We start from the raw sequence: 22516 nt of genomic DNA, 5'->3' as shown, positions 1-22516 counted from the left end.
TTCAAAGGCGGAAATGTGAATCAAGTATTTTTGAAAATATTTCGGCTAATAAAATTGGTCAGTAAAAAACATTCCTAAATCAGGGAAATTAAATTAATTTCAGGACTTATTAGTAAAGCATGCCAACATCTTAACAATCTCTAACCCAAGGTTTTATCTGGTATTTTAAATATTTCTGTGCCATTCAATGGTTTAGTTGATTATGAATAGTTAATGACACTATAAAATCACCTAGTCCCAGAAAGTTTCTGTGGGAAAGAACCAAAGTTCAAAGCACAATAAGTAGCCAGTAGCTTCAAAAATTAACGTTTGTATCTTCATAAAAGAACTTTGTAATAACCATGCAGTAATCCTCTCCCTAGGTCGCCACTGTGCTGCCAAAGAACATTTTAGTATTATTCATTTGAAAGACCGTATTTTAGCTGAAGTTGCGAAATTCAAGAGAGGAACAAGCACTTTATGAATAAAATGTTTGCCTGTGTTCTGTGTACTAAGTATGAAGGTAAAACCACTATTTCATGGATGCAGAAGCCTATTCAACATACAGAGCAAGTAGTACAAACTCAGATGCTTGTCACTAATATTCCTGGAAAAAAAAATTAAATTACTGAAAAATCAAAGTCATCTGTAGGTAGACACATAAACTAACAGGCACAAGATTGCCTGCCTCCAGTAGGGCTACACATTTTAGTGGAACCTTTAATCCTTAAGCAGCACTAACATAAGAAGGGTAATACTGTCTTAGATCAAAGGCCAGTATAGCATGGTATCCCATTTCTGAGTGATGACCATGGAAGGTGCCTAGGGAAAAGCATAAGAACATAGGAAATAGATAGTTAGCAAATAACTTTCCTGTCCCAGCTTTCCTCAGTTTTTGAATACTGGATTTCCCAAAGTGGTTGTGTTCTTGGTGCATCACACTACCATCACACTGAATGGACTGCTGCTTGACTTTTCCCTTTCTTGAAACTGTGTGTTAGTCTTAGCATCTACAATATCGTGTGTCAGTGAATGAATGCCATGTTTTAATTATGCATCCTAAGAAGAGACAGATATTTTTATTTGTTCTGCATCCACCATTCAGTATTTTCACTTGGTGTCCCCAAGTCTTTTGAGTCATCACAGGCAACTAACACTATTTTCCTATCTTCTTCATATCACGTAGTTTAGTTAGTAACATTCTCCCTCAGTTGTTTCTTATGTAGACTTGTGATACATTTTTATTTCACTATTGATTTCAACAACAGAAACAACACTGTCACTCTCTCATGAAATTTTAATTCTCTGCTAACAGTAGAGTACAGGTGAAACTGCACTAAACCGAACAGTCCAGTTTCCTCTCTTCAGCTGTTACAAGAAATTAACACAATGTGCATTGCTAAGCCCTGGTCTCTTTTGTCAGTTGGAAACGACATATTTAAATGGGCAAAAAGAAAGGGCGACCAATAGTTGTGACACCGGCGAAACGGCTCCTGTGTGAAGAGCAGCGCCCCCGAGGGTGCCCCTGGCACACAGATAGGGAGGGTTGCCAGCTGGGAGCCCGGCCAGAGTAGCTGTGCAACGCGGGAGGCTGCGGGAGAGCTGAACGGGAGGCGTCTGTCTCTCGCGAGGTGCTCTCCTGGGGCGCCCTGCGAGCCACGGGCCGCCAAGGGCACCCGCTATGGCAGCGACGGCAGCGGATGATGGGGCACGCTGCAGACGGGGCGCTCACGCTCTGCTCCTGACGCGACACCGAATTTCAGCCGTGCCCAGCAGCCGCCCTTCCCCTGCCTCCCAAGGGTGAGGCCCCCGAGACCGCATTTCTTCCCCTGCGTGGTACCTATGACTCCTTCTGCCTCCGACGAATTCGGAGGCAACTGAACAGAGATGAAAAGGCCATCGCCGCCGCCCGCTCGACCGCGGAGCGGGGACGTTCCATGAGCCGCCGCAACCGGCCGCGGTGCCCCTCACACCCATCGGTGCCCCTCACTCCACGGGCTGCGGAGCGCAGAGAGAAGTCCGGCGGGTGCCGGCGGGCTCGCCGAGCCGCGCAGAGTCCCACACCTCGCCTGCCCCCAGTGCCCGCCCGGTACCTGGCGAGCGGTGGCCGCCGGCGGCTCCATGGCCCGCGGGCCCGGGGCGGGCGCGCCGCGTCCGTCGCGGCGCCGCTGGGCTGTGGGGCGCCGGTGCCGCCCGGCCCGCGCCCGGCACGGGCTCCCCTCCGGCGGGCTCGGCGCGGTCCGAGAAAGGGAAAGGCGATGCGCAGGGACCTGTCGGACCGCGGGCAGGCGCGGGAGGAGCGCCCAGGGCTCGCACGGGCGGGCGGGGGCTGTGAGGCGGCGGCCCCTCCTCTGGACGGCCCCTTCACGGGCAGCATTCCAGAAAGTAAGCGCTTCTCTGTCTTGGATTTGTGAGACTTCGAGTTTACCCAACGCCTCTTCACGCCGAGGGCACCAGGAAAGCTTTCTCGGTGGGATGAGTAACGAAAACCAGGTCTGATGTCAGAGCTGCTAATTTTTGGGAGCTTTTCAGTATCGGTGTTGTTGGCCAGACCTCGCTATTCTCCTCAGAGAGGGTAATCTGCTGTAAAGAGTGATGAATCAGATAAAGAGCATACTGAGGATCTAGTGAAAGTATGGGAAGAGGCCAAACTAATTAAAAGATGCAAAATGACAGTACTGAAAGTTTAGTTGCTAGATATGGAGCTGAAACCAAGCAGTGTCCAGCAGAAATACGCTTTGGAAATGGGGGACAAGTCACACAGAGAAACATACATCTTAAACCAAAACCCATAGGAAGTAGTAGTGATAAAAAATTGGAAGTGGTCATTAATTTTGTGAACTATTGCCAGACAAAAAATGTAGGGTCTGCAAGAGTAAAAAAATCCACCTAACTTTGGGAACTTAGTCCAATTACTGGAGGGCATCATCAGAATGTGGACCCAAAATTTTCAACAAGAGGAAATCATTATGGGGAAAAAATGCCAGAGAGATGACAACTAAATAGCAGAGAAAATAGAGCATGCTAATTTCCTTTCTATAGTCTTAATAACTCCTATATTTGATAATACTTTGCTCGGGTAAACTGTGGTGGTTAAAGGAGCACATGTGCTGCGCATCAGTAATTTTGTCCTTAAAGATCTGTGATGCATATGATTTAATATGGAGAACAAAGTGCACATAAAGAGCATATATGACATTTTTGTTCAATAGCTTAAGCACGTTAGCTTCAGCTCCTTCAAAAAAAATCTCTAATCATCTCCATGACAAGCTACAAGCTGACATGTATTCTTGTGTGACTAGTCAGATGATGTGACTCAGCAAAGAAACTTTGAGAGGCCTAAGATCCAATTCCCGTGATTTGTAGCAATGTTATTTTCTTTCTTGGAGTGTACAAAGAATTCTGTGTAAAACCAAAGAATTAAGCTGTCTTAAAGCAGAATGTAATAAAGCATATAGTAAATTTTTCAAGATAGTCTTCTACCAGACTCTCTATGTTTAATACTGTAGGAATTTTCTCACAAGGCCTCTGTATCTAACACCCACATGCTCTACAACAGTGCCCTGAATAATGTGATTTTGTTTTAATTCTTGTTTGGAGTGTGCAGTAGTTACCTTAGAAAATAATTTCTGCTTTGTTCAAATACTTTCTCATGTATAACCTTATAATTAATCAGATACATCCTTCAGGCTTTTTTTGACAAGTTAAGTAAAGCTCACACTATGCAGCTCTCAGCACATAAGGGGGCCGGTGCCTGAATGTGGCATCCACTTATTTAAGAGTCCTATAATTTTACTTCTATTGGTCACACTGGCAGGATTCCTAGTAGTGTTTGTAAACTTGATGGTTTTACTTCAATATAGTAACAGTGAATTAGGGAAAGGAATAGGCTTCCCAAAGGATTGTGTCAAGGTGCTTTTCCTATACTATGAGAGTAGTTTTTGATTACTTGAATTGCTCTGTGCTTCTTGTTGTGCTTTGGAATGTGGTTACTGTATAGAATGCTTAATACTGGTTTTAGTCTTAGCATTAAGTCTTGCAGTACATTGTGAATTAAATTTCAGGGTGCACTGCAAGTCCACAATCCATTGTTTATATTATGTTCCTTGGGAGTTTGCTATAGGACACTTTATACAATTGTTTACCCCTCTGGTTGTGCTATAGGATCAAGCTCTGAAGGATGCCAACACAATTAAACCACAGGAGACAATTACAAAAAAAGCCAAACAAACAGATGGCACTTTCAAAAAAGATAGGCAAAAAGGAATCTGTGTCTAAAAAAGGAAATAGAAAGAAACATAAATTTTCATTAAATGCAGAAACATACTAGGAGGCCAAAATAAGTTAGAGCAACACCCACCAAAAAGGAATCTTCATTAGTATTTTTAGTATTTATGAGCAGAAATTCTGCAAGAGAATCCTGAAGATCCACAGAAAGTTAAGGCTGGGTGGGAAGAGTAATCACAATAAAACCAGAACAGACAAAGTAAAGAGGGAGATTTTTTGTTTACTGGACAGTGTCTTGGGAAATTTTTCATGGCAAAACACTTTCCACACAGAGGACTAGATAGAGAATATGCCTTAAATTGAATTATCCATAGAGTGACTGGAAAATATAAGCAATAATGATTTGGGATGATCAGATGTATTCATCTTGGAATCATAAATTAATTTGCGGCCGGGGAAGTTTTTGCTTAATGTCTATGGTACTTGTGGTATTGGAAATGGCACGTATGACATGAATATGGCTGCCTGAGAGGAGTGCAAGAATGATCCAGGAAACTATGTACAAACATGCCTGACATCCCCACCGGGCAAGGTGTACAAACTGTAATAAATAATAGGATGAGATGGCACTGAACCTTGTTAGCAGAGCTGTGTGGAGAAGCCCACATTGTTGCCACTCCTGCTTTGCCAGTGTTACTGCTTGAGAACTAGATTTCTAAATGCCAATGAAACCATTGGCAACTTTCACAAGCATTAAACATATTAGAGCAAACAAGGCATTAAAAAAAACCCAAAGAAGAGTCATTACTATAGGCTCTTTGTGTACTGCAAGGAGGTCTGAATCATCTGAAACCATATAAGATTTAAGATACAAGATTAGACACAAAGCAGGCCTAGAAAAATAAGTCATGTGATGCAAATTGACATATAAAGAAGACTGCAATTCCTTTTATCTCTAAATGAAGGAATAAAACAGAAAAAAATGAGCACTTTTTGTAACGAATGATTGTTGTAATCACATGACACTTTAATGTCAGATTCTTTAGTCCTTTGTAAAAAGGTCAGTAATCTTTTACTCTTTAGTAGTATTTTTGGGGCAAAAATATTAAAAAGAACTAATGTTTTCAACAGCAAACTAACTTAGATGTGAAATACATAACAGTCTGCCAGGAAGAGATTATGAGCCATTTATAAAAAATATTTTGTTAAGAAATGAACTTTGGTGATGCATGTGAGTGATGAGTGGGAACTGTCCAGCTATACTGTGCCCCCTGCAAGGATGATCAGGACTACAAGGGAGTGCAACCTCCTAATACAACAGGTGTGGCAGTCTGCCTGTGTTGCTCAGCTGATGAGCTTACCTGGTCTCCTGCAAGGGTGTATAGAGCTTTACAGAAACTGCTCAAGAGAATTATGAATTGAAGAAAATCTTTGTTTATATCCTAAAACTTATAAGCTGGCCTTCGTGAGAACCTATAGTATTTATGAAGTTAGTGGACAAAAGCTAAATAACTGACCTGGAAGTTATCAGTACAGCTTTTCCTCTCCTGCGAGTTGAAGGTACTATAAGCTGTTTCGGAGGAACAGAATCTTTAAGTATATCATGGATAAGTCTTGCACAGACAGTGTTGGTAACCTTTTGTTTATGGTTCTCATTGTGGATTCTGGGACTTCAGTCTTACATGATAACATTTTCTGCCTCCTGTCCTGCACTGTTATGGTCAAAGGAAGCATATGGAGGGAAAACAAAATCTTAAACTGCAACTGGCTATGGCTTACTAGTGGGTTGTGACAAATAATATACTGTTTATATAATTTAAGTCTCACATGAAACCAACTAGGAGAAATTGAATTTTATTTGAAATATAAATTATAATTGAATCGTTACATATTAATTTTTCTTTTAGCAAATTTGAAATGTAAACTCATTGTTTGTCTCTCTGACTCATTAACTCATGAGATCGGTAGCTGGGAAAACCAAAACTGAAATTCTTCTAGTTCAAAGTAGCCACAATGAAGCCTAGAGAGCAGGCACACTGCTGTTGGAGAGCTATATACTGAGAACTCATGACTCTGAATTGGGAACTGCCTTGCTGTGTTACACTCTGTAACTCCTCAGCTAAAGTGTATGAGTCCAAAAAGAGCTGGTTATTTTCTTTCCCAGAAGTTTCTTTCATCTTTCTAGAAGCTTGGAAGTTTTTTCCTCATGTACTTTTGAATCACAGCAGCTCTACTGTTGTTTCTTTACTATAATTGAGAAAGTAATTCAGAAAATAAATGGTTACTTAATATTCCAGTTACTCGAAGATGAGTGCTGTGACAGCATGTGGGTTAGGAGCTAACCGTGCTTGTTTGTAACTAAGGGTCTAGGATTAAAGGGGATACCACATTTTTACGGCTGGACTACCCTTGGAAGGGAAAAGAGAAATTGAACAGAGGAGTCAAATGTATCTATCTCCTTGATTGTTTACTGGGTATGAGCTAGAATTTGAGGAGGAAATTACAAAAATCAGGGTTTGCTTGAAGTATTGCTGTAACAGATTTTAGATGAAAGGATCTTAAAAGAAGTAGGAGAACTAGTGGCAAGAAAGTAAGGCACGAGTGACTGGTAACTTACCAGCCATCAGCTCGCCTGAAGGCATTCAGGGTTCAGAGAACAAAAGGTAAGGCCACAGAGGCATGTTTGGCGGGCTTATATTTATATTTACATTATGTTTAGAGGTGTTTTTGTGAAGTATTCTTAGGTTTTTTGCCTTATGCATGGTATTGGTTTATGCTGAGAGTAATGGCACTTTTACCCATTCGTTAGCTTAATTGATTCAGTTCTGTTTCTGAGCTGTAGCAGAAGATGCTAACACTGCATGTGCTGCTATTCTGCTGGGTGTTACTGATTCACTGTAACCTGCATGTGCAATCCTAGAGCTTTTACTGTAATACTTTTGCAGTGCCTTAACAGATCCTATACAAAAGCAAACCAAATTTCTTTGATTACTGCTTAAGTGCTTTTACTTTCAAAGGATTAAAATAGATGTTGCAATATTAATTTCTGTTACTAGTGCTTGTTGTTTCAGCTGTGCTTTTTGTTCTTTCATCCTTGAATGTCTTCAGAACAGATCCTAGGCAATGGCATGATTCCCTTCCTTTTTAGGGAATATATCTTCTGTGTTTTCTGAAGTGGATGGTGAACTGATTACTTGTAGTAACATAAAAATGCTGCCCTTAATATGGTAAGCTCCTGGTTTATTTGAAAAACTAATTAAAATCACTCAACATTTTTCTTCTAGTTTAGAACACAATATACTGTTGAGTATGAACAGACCCCTTTCCTCATCTTTTGACATGCAAATCCCTTGTACCCCTAATACACAATATGGATTCTTTCCTGAAGTTCTTTGCTTTGCTTTTAACTCCTCTTTGCAGAATAGAGTGGCTCTTGCTCAGGTGTATCCTCATACAGTTAATTTCTAAACCATACCGCGAGGAACTCGCGCAGCAGCGCTTGGGGAGCACAGCTTTTTGCTGGGCCTTGGGATCCCGCGTTCCGCGCCGCCGCGGCTCCCGCTGCCGATGGCGGGAGCGGCGCCAGGGGGCGCTGCGGGCCCGCGGCTGGGGCGCTCCGGCCGGGCGGGCCCCGCGCTGCCCTCACGGAGCGGCCGCGGGGCGAGGACGGGCCGCCTGCGCACCGCCGCGGGCGGCTGCCAGGGAGTGCTGCCAACAGCCGCCGAATCCATGGGGGGCGTTTCGCCGTGCTCAAAAAGATTCATCAGGGATGGAAAATAAAGATAAAAATCAAGGGATAGAACGTCGTTTTTAAAAAACATGACAAAACTTATGTAGAGTTATTAGGATGATTGTGTGAGAGATAAGTCAAACTCCTGCTTTTTGTTGACTTGTTCAGGACCATCTTTGTAAGTTGGCATTCCTTACAGTTGGCTGTCCAGTTATGAGTCTTGACCACTTTCAAACTCATGGTTTTCTCTATTTCTGTGTAGAGTGGTGAGATAAGATATTGCAAGTCTGGTCAAGGAAGTTGGTGTTTGAATGATGTTATTTAAGTATTTAACTTCTTTATTGTGTAAAATCTTACAAGCAGTAAACTGATTATAGTTTATTTATTATGTACCAAGGGGCAGAATATTTTTGCTATCCTTTTGGAAACTATGAACTCCCCATAAGTTTTCATTTGTTCGTTATTTTAAAATATGATTTATAGAAACAATATTAATGATGAAATCTTGGGCAAAGAACAGTCAGTGGTGAAACTCCTAAATGCACTATGGTATTGTATGAACATAGCAGAAGAGCTAACCAATTCCATACACCTGTAGGATGTAATGGATTACTTTGTTATGCTTCTTGAGTGTTTTTGTTACTTGTAAGCGTGACGCACATGTTTGTATGTATCCTGTGTTTGGTTCTGCAGTTAGGCAGTTTTGGAATCCATTAGTAAGTGAAAGACTGACTTCTTTTGAGAAGGAGTAGAAGAGCAGGGAGGTTTTGTTCTGCCAAAAGGACTAGCCAGGAGAAGGAAAAAAGAGGGAGAAAGCTAGAAAGGACTGTGGGAAGGGATAATTTTTAAATGGTTGGGCAAAAAAAAGTAGGAGGCAATCAGACTTATCAAGTTTTATTGTGCTAATGACTTCCCTGCCATTTAGCTTATCTTTTGACTGCATTTGCAACCTCTTCTATTTTTCTTTCAAAAGCATTTTCTGATTTGCCAATCCTAATGTTTTATCTTAGTTAGGTGATTAAGTGCTTCCCAATCACTATTCACTTCGTAATCATATCTGATTGCTAATTTAAATCCTAAATGAAAACATCACATTGTGAAATGCAGCCAAAAAGTATCTGGCGAGAGTTGATTTTATTTTAGAGGTTGAAGGGCTACATGCAAATATAGTTTCCATTGAAGTTCAGTAAAACAGTAGATCTCCTTTTAAGTACCTACTTGATATAAACCAAGAGATTTGGTAAACATAAAGAGAGCAATGTTTGGTCCAACGTACTCCTACCGGTGTGTAGGGGCTCCATATAACATACAAAGATTTTCCATTAGCAGTAGGATGTGGATGTACCTTACAAGTCTCTCTTCTTTGTCAAAGCATATATGACAGATGGTTACAGTGACACCTTAGTTCTGTCTCCTGCTTTAAAATAGACTTGCTGTCAATTAATTCAGACTAGGAGTGAATTTAATTTGGTTATCTATTTTTAATTGGGTACTTAATACATATTATTATTAGGTTTTCCAACTTGTTTGTTTGTTAACATTTGGCAGAATAAATCATGACCCATAACTGAGCTTCTATCCATTAATATAGTGTCATGAATTAGATCAAATAAAAAAGTTGTATTCAACACTCCATTTAATTAACATCATGGAACAATAGTAAAAATATATAGCAATATTTTCCAAAACATTTACAAGAATTAGGAATGAAAAGGACTGTATTTTCAGAAAGGTGTTCCTGATTTCAGCATATTCTTCTCTTATGATGTTGGCATGCAGTTCACTGTCTGTGCATGAGTTCCCTACTGCTAAAATGAGGGCAATATTTTCCATTTTATGCAACTACTGTGAAGAAAAATTCATTAATATTTATCTCAGATATTAATGTGGTACATGCTATAGAAAATGCTTCAAATGAACAATAACCAAACACCTTCCCTCCCTCCCCCCCTCCCTCCCTCCCCCCAAATCTACTACCTTTATTTGAATTGGGGGAAAAAATGAAAAAAAAAAAAGGATTTTCAGTAAGAAGTTAAAGGATAATATCCCTTTGAGCATTGAGCTGATTTTTTTCCAGTTTTGATCAATTTGGAGAATGACTTATGTAGGAAGAAATCTGAGAGAAGTTAGAAGCTGCTAATGTGGAGCCTGCATGAAGTTGCTAAAAAGGAAAGCTATGTAGGAAGAGCCTATAATTTTTATTCCTATCTTTGGACTTGGATTAATGCCCAGAATAGTGACAAATAGAGCGTCACTGGGGAAAGACAGAATAATCTCCATTGGCAATAAAAACTAACTAAAGGAATGGATAACTACGATTACAACAGTAAAGTATTTGCTAATAAAAACAATCCTTTTCTATTTTCAGTAAAGATAACTGATGAGAGACTTATGTTGCATTTTCAATGGGACAAAGAAATGGAAAGGTTGATAACTGTATGTGCATCTGTGTGAATATATGTATGATATATATACACATATCTATGTTCAACAAATTCAGCTGGAGGTATTACAAAATATCCTCCACCTCTCAAGGCCAAAATTATACTTTTCCTAGGAGAGTTACTGAAGAGGCACTGTTTTGAAGAGCTTGGCATAGCAGGTGCATATATACCTGAGAACACCATTTTCATAGAAGTAGGAGTGGCATGTAACGTGGTAGTAGTATTTATTTAATTTGTCCTCTCTGTAATTTAATCTTCTTTGTTAAAAAAAACCATATCGATAGACGTACTCTAGTTTAAGTGTTAAGTACTTCCTCGCACATCTTTGTCCCATTTTCCTATTAATGGTATCCCATCAAAATGCTGACTTTACCCTGTGCTCCTCAAGAAACTCTACTTCACCTGCTGCCCTATTGCTGCTTTCCTTCAGAAGACCTAGGCCTACAGAAAACCACCATGTGCTGTCAGAGTTGATAATATCCTTTGGAAGACATTTCTGGCTGTCTTTGAAGGCTGAAGGAACAACATCCTATAGTTCTCATATCCCTAATTCAAAACTCAAGTCATTCTGTTTCTTTGTTTTACAGGTAAAGTATTTATGACTGTAAGATCCAGTTGCTCTTTCTTTAGGAAAGGTTTAAGAAAGTGAGCCTCTGTCAAAAGAGCAACAAAAGCAGGGACAAATTGAGCAAAATTGTAGTATTTTGTAATCCATAACTCTACATATGATTTTTAAAGCTTTGTTGGGCTTGATTTTGGTTTGTGGGGGTTTTTTGAGGGGTGTTTTTTTGTTTTGGTTTTTTTGGTTTTTTTGGTTTTTTGTTTTTGCTTTTTTTTAACATTGTTGCATACATGGAAATAGAAAGCAGACCATAGCATCTACATTTCTGTATGGAACACAATGTTACTCTACCACTGAATGAACAAAAGTTTCCCTTGTGTAAGGAGGTAATAGTTGTATTAAGTTTGTGACTTTTGGATTCCTTGTGGTGCTTTTGAAGCATGGCTGACCTAAAACGAATGTAGAATTGCATCAAATCCACTGCCAGTTCTGGCCAAAAAGCATCCAGAAACAAGACATGGGATTTGAACAGTGGACATATTTTCCTTATCAAATGGAGAATTTATTTACAGAGATGTCAGCTTTTAAGTATTCATGCCACTGTAGAATTCTCTAACCCTATGACTTTCCTTATTTACAAGCATTGTTACTGATTTAGGAAAGGGATAAATTATATATGAGAGAGGGTCTGTCCAGGTTGGGTCTATGTTGAAAGACCAGCTGACCACTGAATTCCTTTCATGTTTATTATAACAGAAGGAAGTCTTTCAAAACACCTTCCTTTATTATAGAAAAGTATGTTAATGCAAACATGTATGCAAAGTTAGATACATTATTTTTTAAAGTTCTTGCAAATCGTGCATGTTCTTTCCTAGTATGTATAAAATCTGATTATGACTATTGAAACAATTACATTTTCTTTAAAGAATGTCACAGTCTTAGCTCTTCTATTTTGGGTATTCCTTACAGTGCATATGGAGTAAAATGAAGGAATATATAATAATAATTCAAATAAAAATAGTAAATATAAAATTTAAAATAAGCATCTATATTTGCAGGAGTAATTATCAATATACAATCAAATATTTTAGACAATTTAATGTATCTGCCTTGCTTCTACATATAAGGAGGCAGAATTATTTAAGGCAAACCCATATATATATATTTATATATGTGTACTTATGTATATTTTTATAATAGAACCAAGGGTCACTAGGTACTAGCTAGTAGAGAAGTCTGCTGTTGGGCTGAAAGACTGCAGTCACTCAAACCAGTGACATTGCTGGGGAGGTAAAGACATGCTGTACATGTTAACTGGTATGCAATAGCCTGTTGAAACCTGTTGTTGACACCCGTTCTTTAACAACAAGAGTCTGTTTGCAAGCAGAAATAGGAACATGTGATGATATGGCTGAGCAAAATACAGTTCTCCACATTATGTGCAGTTGCTAAGGATATAAACCTATCAGTGATATCTCATTTTAGGAGTTCAAAGAATGAATAATAGCTCTGTGACTAACTATTAATGATATGGATTGAAAAAGAAGAACTGTTGGGTAACAGAAGGTAGAATCATCTTACTATATGCAGCGATGAACATTACCTTGCACAAACAGTACAGCCTTGAAGTAGGGTGGGTGGAGGTGCAGCTGGGTGGGAGGCAGAAAAGGATTGAGAGAATATGATTTATGGGTGAGAAACTTTTACATTAGAAATTTAACACTAGAGATGCTGCAGACTGAGCTGTGAATTTCCACATGCTCCCTGCTTTCAATTTTGGATTAATGACAGTTATTTCCACAGCAACCATTAGTGACATTGCAGAAAGGACTGCAGCTAGAGTTTTTCCATTGTTAGACATTGTTGTGGATTATAGGAATTTTATTGCTTTTTAAGATGATCCCCTATCAATCCCTTTCCTCTTTTCCTCAACACATGTTTTTTACTAATATAATATGTGCAAATTAGCATTACAATTGCATAATCAAAAATAAGCTAAAACAATTTTGCCCAGGGTTTCTAAATGTTGATTTTGTAGTATAATAGTATATAGATTCATTATTCAAATGTTATTCAAATGTTTTAAAAATTATTTTAAGATTCCTGGTGCTGCCTTCTAAGTACAACTGATTATAAAATTGGAAACATCTGCAGGATTGAGGTGATGACAGTAGATTACTGGTGCAGTTAGAATCATAGAATCCTTAAGGCTGGAAAAGACACCCAAGATTATTCAGTCCAACCTTTCACCAATCACCACCATGTCAACAGCTCCCTAGATTTGGTCCAGAAGTGCACCAATGTGGTCACAGTCATTGTAGGTGGGATAAGCATAGGTCTGATAAAGCCAAAAAATACATGTTATGAAGGAATTGAGTATCTCAGTTCCTGTTACAACCGAGAGATGGAATTGTGTGAGGAATTATAGTAGGATCTTTACACTTAAAATAAGTGTTTTGTTATTATTCAATGAATAATTATTGTTGAACCATAATGTGATAGTAACAGCTTGTCTTACTACTTTTTCTTCAGTCAGTGTCATTTGCAAAATAAATATTTAGTAGTCCTGATCTACAGTGCCAATTCAGAAAAGAATACTTGCAGGTGTGTTAATAATTTTTTTCTTGCTGTATCGTCCAGCTGCAAAAACTTAGGTCCAAGGAGTTCTCTCCCATGCTGGTAAGTGCTGTGTCACTCCTTTCCCATGGTGCATCTCTGTATAGAAGAGACTGCACACTGTTGAAGCGAGCAGCAGTGAGCTATTGCATTACCACACCAGCACACGAGAGTGCAGTGTAGGGGCTGCACAGCCAAGGATGTCGCAGCCAAGAACACAAACGTAACTGATCCAGTAAGTCTAATCTTAGGTGCAGGAGACTCAAAAGTTTCTTTACAAATAACAAGAAAGACTTAAAACTATCTTAGTAGATATTATAAATGAGCAATGTTCTTTTTGGTGTTATTTTTTATCTGTCTTGAATTTCCATTTTGTGTGCGTATAATTTATTGAAAAAATTACTTAATTCATTTTTTCTTCTCATATTGTAGGCTAGTTCAGTCACAATTTCCATATTTATTTGGCAGCTGTGTGTTTTAATAAATTTCACTGCATTACATTTTTTAATTGATGTTTAATAATATAAGCTAATACTTATTTCACTGAAGTAACACAGTCCACAAAGCAAATATCTAATATGACATGTTTTAAAAGCATTTCCTTGTGGACTTCCTTTTAAATAGCTGTTTCTGAAAATTTTTAGATTCTTTGAACTAACAGCAGCTTTTTGATGTGCAGCATTTTGAGGTGTTAAGACATTTAGTTCAGTCCTGCAACACACAGGTTGCAGTACCTACATAGGCATAAATACTCTTGAGTGTGCACAGAATGACACCCAGCCAGTGTAAAATGCCTGCTACAGTACTTGTCAAATCACTTATAAATAGCAAGGGATCAATTTATACAGTATGAATTTAGGTGTTGAGTAGCCTTGGCTCCAGAAGTATAGCTCACCTTTTACCCTGCTAATTGCATACATAGAGTTTAACAAAACGAAGTTCTCTATGGCTTGAGCTAGATGGAGGAGGACCTTTTGAATAATACATCCTTGAGAGCAGAAGTCTGCTTAGTATTGTAGAAGTTGACCTGGTCCTTCCTGAGCTGCCTGAAAGCACTTAAGGTATAGGGTATTAAAATACCACATTTTCACAAGGATATTTCTTGGGTTGTTACTTAATTTTGCCCTTTACATCACCAATCTGTATGGACCAGGAAGTGACTTTTTTTTCTTTCTTTTAATTTTTTAAATTGCACTTAACCTTTAGTTCTATTTGGTCTAAAGGTCAATAAATGAAGTTAAAACTCCAGTGACACAGACCTTGATGGTGTTGGAGCACCTAAACTTACATGCAGAAAATCCTGATGCCAGAAATGTGACATCACTAACTTCAACAATTTCTCTGGATAATGCTCTTAAAAATACATATGTAGTTGTATGTGGCCTAAATTAACTAAAAAGTGGGTTTATGAATAGTAAGACTCTTTGGTCTCATAGCAAGGGTCCGTTGCCTAAAGAGTCAGAATTTGGGCATGTTCCTTACATGCTCTATTAGCAGTTCAAAACAGAAAAAGTGGTTCATGACAGAATTTTATTTGCTTTCAGAAGGAGTCTTAAAATTTTGGCTTCTTGTTGCAATACTATATCAGAATGAAAATTCAGCATAACCTCCTTACGTAATACATGGTCAGTAATGGTAAAACCAATTGTAGTGTCTTAGATTTATGTTTCAGATGTTTGCTTTAAAGCACTTATACTCTGCTTGCAGATTTCTATGTGTTTGTGGAGACCTAGTTCTGTCAAAAGGGAAATGGTGATAAAATATGCATAGAATTGTTAATAGTAGAAAGATAACCTGGTAGAAAAACCTCTATGGAAATTTGTGCCACAGATTGAGGACACACTAACTTAAGCCTGTCTTTAGATAGTTCCTATTTTAAATCCGTGTGCTCTAAGTAAGATAAGATTTTATAGTAGATGAAATTTTATATCTTAAACTTGATTTTTATTGTTATATATATTTAAAATGCTTCTATTCCTTTTGCTAGGCTTTTTCTGCTCAGTTATGAGCATGTATAAAGTGTCAGTTTTCTGCTATAGTAGATAGAAATTTTCTGCACTTGTAGTCCACTGCCAGTGGTGCAGCTACTGGCAGTAGATAATGTTTTAGGCATTTGCATCAGTGAGCACATTTTACAGGCACTTTGAGCTATCCTACCATGCATTTGAAGGAAACATTGTGTCTCTTTTGACCACAAATTGAATTTACTTGCAGGCCTCCATTTTATAAAATATAAAAAGATTTCTGCCGAATATAGTTTTGTGTTTTAAAGTCTCTCTTCCTAAGATGAACCGAAAGGCATTTTTAATCAGGAAAACCCTTGCTTTTCTGTAAAAAAAAAGAGGGAGGTTCAGCGTGGGATATGAATTGACCTGTGGAATTATTTTTAAGTTTTTAAAATTACTTAAAATTCAAACCCAGAAGTTGGTAGGAATTAAAAATTATTTTTATTTTGCAAGATAAATTTGTCTGTTCCCCTCTTAGCCCATTTTTGAAATCATATTATTCAAATCATCTCTCTTCTATTGTCCCATTAGGTGCTGTGTCATGAATTGTAAAGTTCTGGCAGATTCAGTGCTGAGTGCCATTTTTCACCTTCTCCCATTAAAACTAACAAGAAACAAATATATTGAGAAAGGTGTTTAAGGAAATGGGAAAGTTAATTTTGTTTTAATTTTGGAGGCTATCATTAATTGTTTCTTTTTCACATGGTCTCTTTTAGCTGTGTGCAAGCATCACTTACCAGGTCTAAGAAACTGCAAAAATGGGAGTGGTAGCCTAGAGGAGAGGGAGTGGGCACACTGGAATTTTTTCAGTTTCTGGAGTATATTAAAATAGGCATATTAAAGGCATAGTATGTTAAAAAAGGCTGGTTTGTGTAGGATGTTGCAGAATGTTTTGGGTTTAAACTATCATTGTAAGACAAACCTCCATGCAAAATATTGTAAGTTTTTTTGCCCATGATGATTTAATCTCTGGAAAAAAAAGCCCAATGTATTGTCACAAATTAGTGAGATTTCAGTGAACAATGAATAAACAAATAGCTTTCCATGTTCTTGTGTGCCCCGCAATGCCTGGTCTAGTGGTGTCAGAAGTTTACGTGTCCACTGCTTTTTCTGCTTCTTAGAGCACTAGTGGTCTTTTTAAATTCTGGAAATCCTGTATCTAGGTCTCTCCTCTTTCTTTGTGTCCTGTAGGGGTTTTGAAGTTCCATTCCTAGGAAGATTAATTTGTGTAATCCTATTAAGATTTTTGTGTTTTTACAGTTCAGTAATGTCAAGCTTAACTTGCTTAAAGTTAATGGATCTGGAACGCAGAACAAAAATTTTAATATATCCATATTTTATAGATAGAGAAACTTTTAGACCAGACTCTTACACTACTGAAGCTATTGAAGTCACTGGTTTGCTGTGAAGAGGTGCATTTCCTTTCACAAATTCCAAATTTAAAATTGTTTAACTTATAGAATTAAAACTGCTTTTTATTTAAGTTAAAAAACAAGTATGATCTAATTTTTTAATGAATCGAGATCTGGTCATCAGTGTTTTTGCAGTACCTTCTGAAATCTTTGCAAAGCATTTTGTGCTCCTTGACAAATAACATTTGTATGTGAAATTCATGCCCATCACGACTTGTGGTACTTTTTTGTCAAACTGAGTTTTGTAATGTATATTTTAACACGTGTTTGACCTTTATACTCTAAAAATGAAACTACTTGTAAAGTGGACTCCACATGGTGTTTCCATTCTGTAGTACAGAGTGGGTGTTCACCTGCTAGAGTTCTTGGCTCTAATGTAAAGAGAATAGGGAGAAAACAAAGGGATTGTGTCAGCAATCTGTCAGCTAACCCAGTAAACAGAGATGGAAATGTCAGCAGCTTGTCTGCCAGGAGGGATGAATCACTTGTGTCCCTGTCTGGGGCAAATCAGTATGGAGTGAGCTGATTTGCCTGACCATGTGCCCAGAGGTGCTGTCCTGGAAGGGAAACTGGCTGTTGGCTAATAGCTACCAGGTTAACCTGCAATTTTTTCTCAGATGTACCACAAGCAAATGAACTGTCTAAGAGAAGGAGAAGATGGTAGAAAGATAAAATCAAAACATAAGTTACACTAAGGCAGAATTCTTCAATAACGAGATGTATATGATTTAAATAAATATCTGTTAATACGTAAAGCTGTTCTACTGGGAAAAAAAATACTGGAGTCAGGCAATTTGAACTCCAAAGCATGTAATCTCATGTGCATGATAATACCACTGAATCCAAAGAGATGTTTCAATGTATGGGGGTTTTTTAAAACTTCTAATTCTTGCTATTTTAAGTTTCTTGAAGGGATTTTGATTGTTATTTTTTTTTTCTTTTAGGGTTCTAGTAGTAATTCTAATAACTCCTCCTTGGAGAGTAAAATAAGTTGTGTAAATCACAGAGTGATTTTACAGGGCTGTAGCTCTTATGCAGATATTCTGGAATTGGGCATTAGATTTGCATCTATTACAAGATTATGGCATTGAAGAGAATAGTATGCAAGCCATATTATCTCACTGCATTTTCAGCATGTAAAAGGAGTATCTTCTACATGTAATAGGTAGATGGTAATCACATTGCTTCAGTATTCAGTATTCAGTTTGTATGTGAAGCACAGTATTCTTTTGTCATTATTTAAGGTCTAATTTTTTTTTTGTCATTTTTTCTTTGAGTTTTTTGACTTTTCTTTTCTTCTTGAGTGAGTGTGCCAGAATGTGATGCAGGACCATACTCCAGGCTATGATAAATAGGTCTGTGTTACTGTTGGCCAAAACTAGCCACATAGAATCTGCATGGAAATGCTCTGTTTTATTAAAAGCATCTCATTTACATTTACCTTTGTATATCTGTATTTTATATATTACTATTTTTTGCTTTCTGTATCTCAGAATGTCATATAAGCCTATTAGAAGACTCTGCAAGGCATTTGATGTCAACACAGTTACTTGGATCAAATAAACCTGTATTCAGGAAAAAAATGATGTTTGGGGAGATTTAGTTTTTCTTAAGTTGTTTCAGTTAGCCAATCAGTTATTTTAACATCTCCAATTCTAAACTGCAGTCCTTATTTTCCTGTGATTTTGCCTAGTATCAGTGTCAAAGTAAAAGCATATATTTACATGTCTGGTGTCTTTCATGCTTTGAAAATACTTTGTATTAATAAGAGCAAAAGGTCTGAGTAGGTGCTAATTAAAACAATAAAGAAATCACAATAATATGAAAACAAATTAAGATAAATATAAGGAGCAGAAAGTACATAAATATATAGTAAGGAAATAATAATATTTCTGTGCCAATGGTAGCCTGTTCTTCTACGTTCCTTTAATGCACTAAGATCAGATATTTATGTAATCAGATAATGCATTTGTATTTTTGAATAATATTTGCATTTTAAATATACGTTCACATAGAATGGCAATACATACTTAATTTTAAAAGCAGGTTAGTGTCTTGTGACTACTCTATTTCCCATTCTTCATCTTTATCAGTTATCCCTTTTATGAATACTGTAGTCTGTAGAAGCAGAAATCTTGTGTTTATAGTATTGAATGCTTGTCTGTAGAATGCCACCTTTTGTCATGAAAATAATTTGTATGCCTTACATAGAGCAAGTAGACTTTCCATAGGGAAAGTCTAGAACACTTCTTTACGTAGATGTTACATGTATTTGTGGAATACATTCATTTGGGTTCTGAACACAGATGGAAGTAAAGAAAATAAGTAACAGTCTCAGCCAAAAGTCTGAAGTCCTGCAGAGGAGCTGGTACCGGACACAGTCCTCTTAATTTCAGCATCTGTGCTTTAACTAGAAAGCCATCCTTTCGAGCAGTGACAGGGATGGAGCTAGATTTACTCAGTATAGGTTTTTTAGTATAACATATATTAAGTTCTTGCACCTTTGTCTTCCAGAACATTTTTCAGGACATGAAGAAGTATAAATTACTTGGGTTCGTTAGCTTCCATTTAAAATGGGTGCTATTATGCTCTTTGGCCCTTTGGCAGTTTTTCCTGTGCTTTCCTGTGTTTGGTTTACAAGCTCTTCGAAACAGAAATTATTTTGATCTGTATCACCTTTCTGCTTGTAATAGTCATCTTGTTCAGTAACTAACAGCAAATCCATCCTAGTTAAATAGTAGAAGATGACAATACAATGACAAAGAATTGCTATCAGAGGAAAAGAGTCATGAGTTTGTCTCTGTAAATACTGATGTTTGAAAGTCACCTTTTATGTGGAGTGTTTGTCTGTTGCAAGATGACTGTCTGGATTTTTAATGAATTCCATACAATAATACACAGGTCGCTTAGTTCATCGACTCACAGCTTATCTCTTACCTGTAGAATGTCCTGTGAAATTACACTTTCTGTACATGGTTTATAATTTGAAAGGAATTGCCCAGGCTAATCTCCTGAACTGTTTACCCCTACTGTTCTTGTATATTTTTGCTTATGTTTTAGTATCTGTCTGGTGTTTTTTTTTTTTAATGAATACTAATTATCTGCTGTTATTTTGAGTTCTGATGTGGCTTTGTATTAAATATTAGTTAATGTGTAACTGGGCTTTTTTCACAGAAAGTCTAGGAAAATAAGAGTTTGTTCTTTCACACTTGTTTAAATTTTAATTGCCTTTTCAAGTAACAAACAAGCTTCAAGCTAAGACTTGCAGATGTTGAAAACTAGGTCATCTTGTTTATGCACAAACTCTGCTTGCTGTACTGCAGAGTTATGGTCTATAAAAACACATTAGAAGGATTTTACTAGGATTAGGCAAGTCAATAAAAATTTTAGAGTATCCTTATTGCAAGTTGCCATGAAATAACCATTATTTTTTGTTAGTTATTGACCTACTGTATTTCTGGTTTTTGCCTAATTGGATTTACTTTATTCATCCAGAATATGATAGTTAATTTTTAAGGAGACTCTTCACTTAAAATGTAAGCCATGCAATCAAACACTGGTATTTAACCAGAATTGATCCCATGGTTTTCATAATTTGAAATCATTTGTAGGGTACCTTTACACAGGTCACCACAAAGAGAACAGGGTCATGCAAGACCACATAATCCTATGTGGCCAATACAAAGCCACCTTTTTAGCCATGAAATCAATTTAGAATGTGGTGGTTTAAAGATCCTTCTGTCACCTCATGTTAGTTAGACCATATGCCGTCAGCCATTCAGTTTGCTAAAATGGTGCATAAACAGGCCAACAGTTTTTCTCTTGGTTGCAAAATCTAATATTTGACAATAAATCAGAAGTAGAGGGTAAGTGTTAAATTGGTGACATCACAACTACACATGAAAAAGATCTTTAGTGTCACAGCAGCAGTTTTTACACAGTTTATAATGATTTTTAGATATAGGCTGTCACTTATTGTGAGAGAGTGAAAAATTTCAGGATCACATAGGGTAAACTAGAGTAAGCACAAAGGCATGGTGAGATTTTTGAAAATTTTGTTCTTCCTTATCTGTTCTGCCTGGTCACAGCCAGCATCATCAGTGAATTGCTTCTAGTGAGTTAAAGTTCAGCCTGGTTTCCTAATGAAGACCTACATGCAGTTAGGGTGGGGTTTTTTTTTCTTTCTGGGAATCTCTTACCATTTTATGGCAGTAATATTAAAGATATTAAGAAAAAAATTATTGCATTTCAGAGCTTTATGTCATCTTGGTAAATAGCTCAAAATTAGAGCTTCATTTACCCCTGCTAATATCCAGTCTTGTTCAGGATAAATAACACAAAGCTATATGAGAACTGAGAGAAAATTGTTTATGTTCTATTAGTCTTTACTCTTCTGTATTATTTATCTCAGATTCTGTAAATGAGCAGAGTGCTCATGCTACTGTCCATATTAATATGAATTCAAGAGCCTCGGTGTTTGTCTCCAAGACTTACCTTCCTTTTGTAATTTTTGTATTTTGTATTTGTCGTCTTTTTAATACTCAGAAATAGGGTAAGAATAGTTACCCTGGAATCTTACTGCAGTGCTTGGTAGGTTGAGTATGTTGTCCACGTGAAAGGCTCTCTGTTTCCCTGCTTCCTCCTATTCTGCTTGATATCTTCCTGTCTGCTTCTGCTTTAGAGACATGAATGTATGTAAACAGATGATCTTATACTATTTGTGTTTAATTTTATTCCTTCGCTTTTTGGTAGTGTGTGGGTGTACTCAAAACAGTAGAATTTTAAACTCAGTGGGGTGATAGAAGAGGAATGGAGAAAGTTGACTTTGTTATTTAGAACATCGCTCACTTGGAAAATTTTATTATTTGAGATGAAATTTGCAAAAATAAACTAGGCTAGGTTGATATAGTTCTATTTTTAAAAAGATGACTGTGTTTTTAACAAAACCTTTTCTTTATGACAAATAGCTACCTTCTTTAAAGCTAAATAACTTAAAACTGGAAAGGATCCTCTTTTTATCTGAAATTTGCTGTGTTTCAATGTGAATAGCACTGTAGTTAGTAAATAATTACCAGTTTTGATGTCACTGCTTTCACTTTTCTTTGTACACTGGATTCTTAGACTTCACTACATGGTCTTCTATGAATCCTGAATCTTTCTCTCCCTTCTTTCCCCTACTTCATTGTGAGGGAAGAAATAACATTTCCTAGTTATTTTATTCATCACTCCTGTACAGATCAAGACATATTATACAGAATATTATGTAAGAGCACGTTTAATAGTAACCACATAACTGTCCAAGGATTAAAGCAGAATTTAACCCTTGCTAGCATTTTATTGACATTTAACCTGTGATTGGTTTTGTTCATTTATGCACAGATCTCAATTGAATCACTCCAGTAGTTATACAATGCAGTCTGTACTAATGACATAAAGTGATTGTGTAGGATCTCTTCATCTCATTTCTTTTGGAATTATTAGAACAACTATACAGATATTGTTGATTATACTGGCTCCTATGTCTTGTCAGATGCTAGATT

Source organism: Chamaea fasciata, unplaced genomic scaffold (assembly GCF_029207755.1).
Source record: "Chamaea fasciata isolate MVZ Bird 193981 ecotype frontalis unplaced genomic scaffold, bChaFas1.0.hap1 SCAF_8, whole genome shotgun sequence".
Lineage (NCBI taxonomy): Eukaryota > Metazoa > Chordata > Aves > Passeriformes > Sylviidae > Chamaea > Chamaea fasciata.
The sequence above is the reverse complement of the archived record's forward strand: the minus strand, read 5'-3'. Positions refer to the sequence as shown.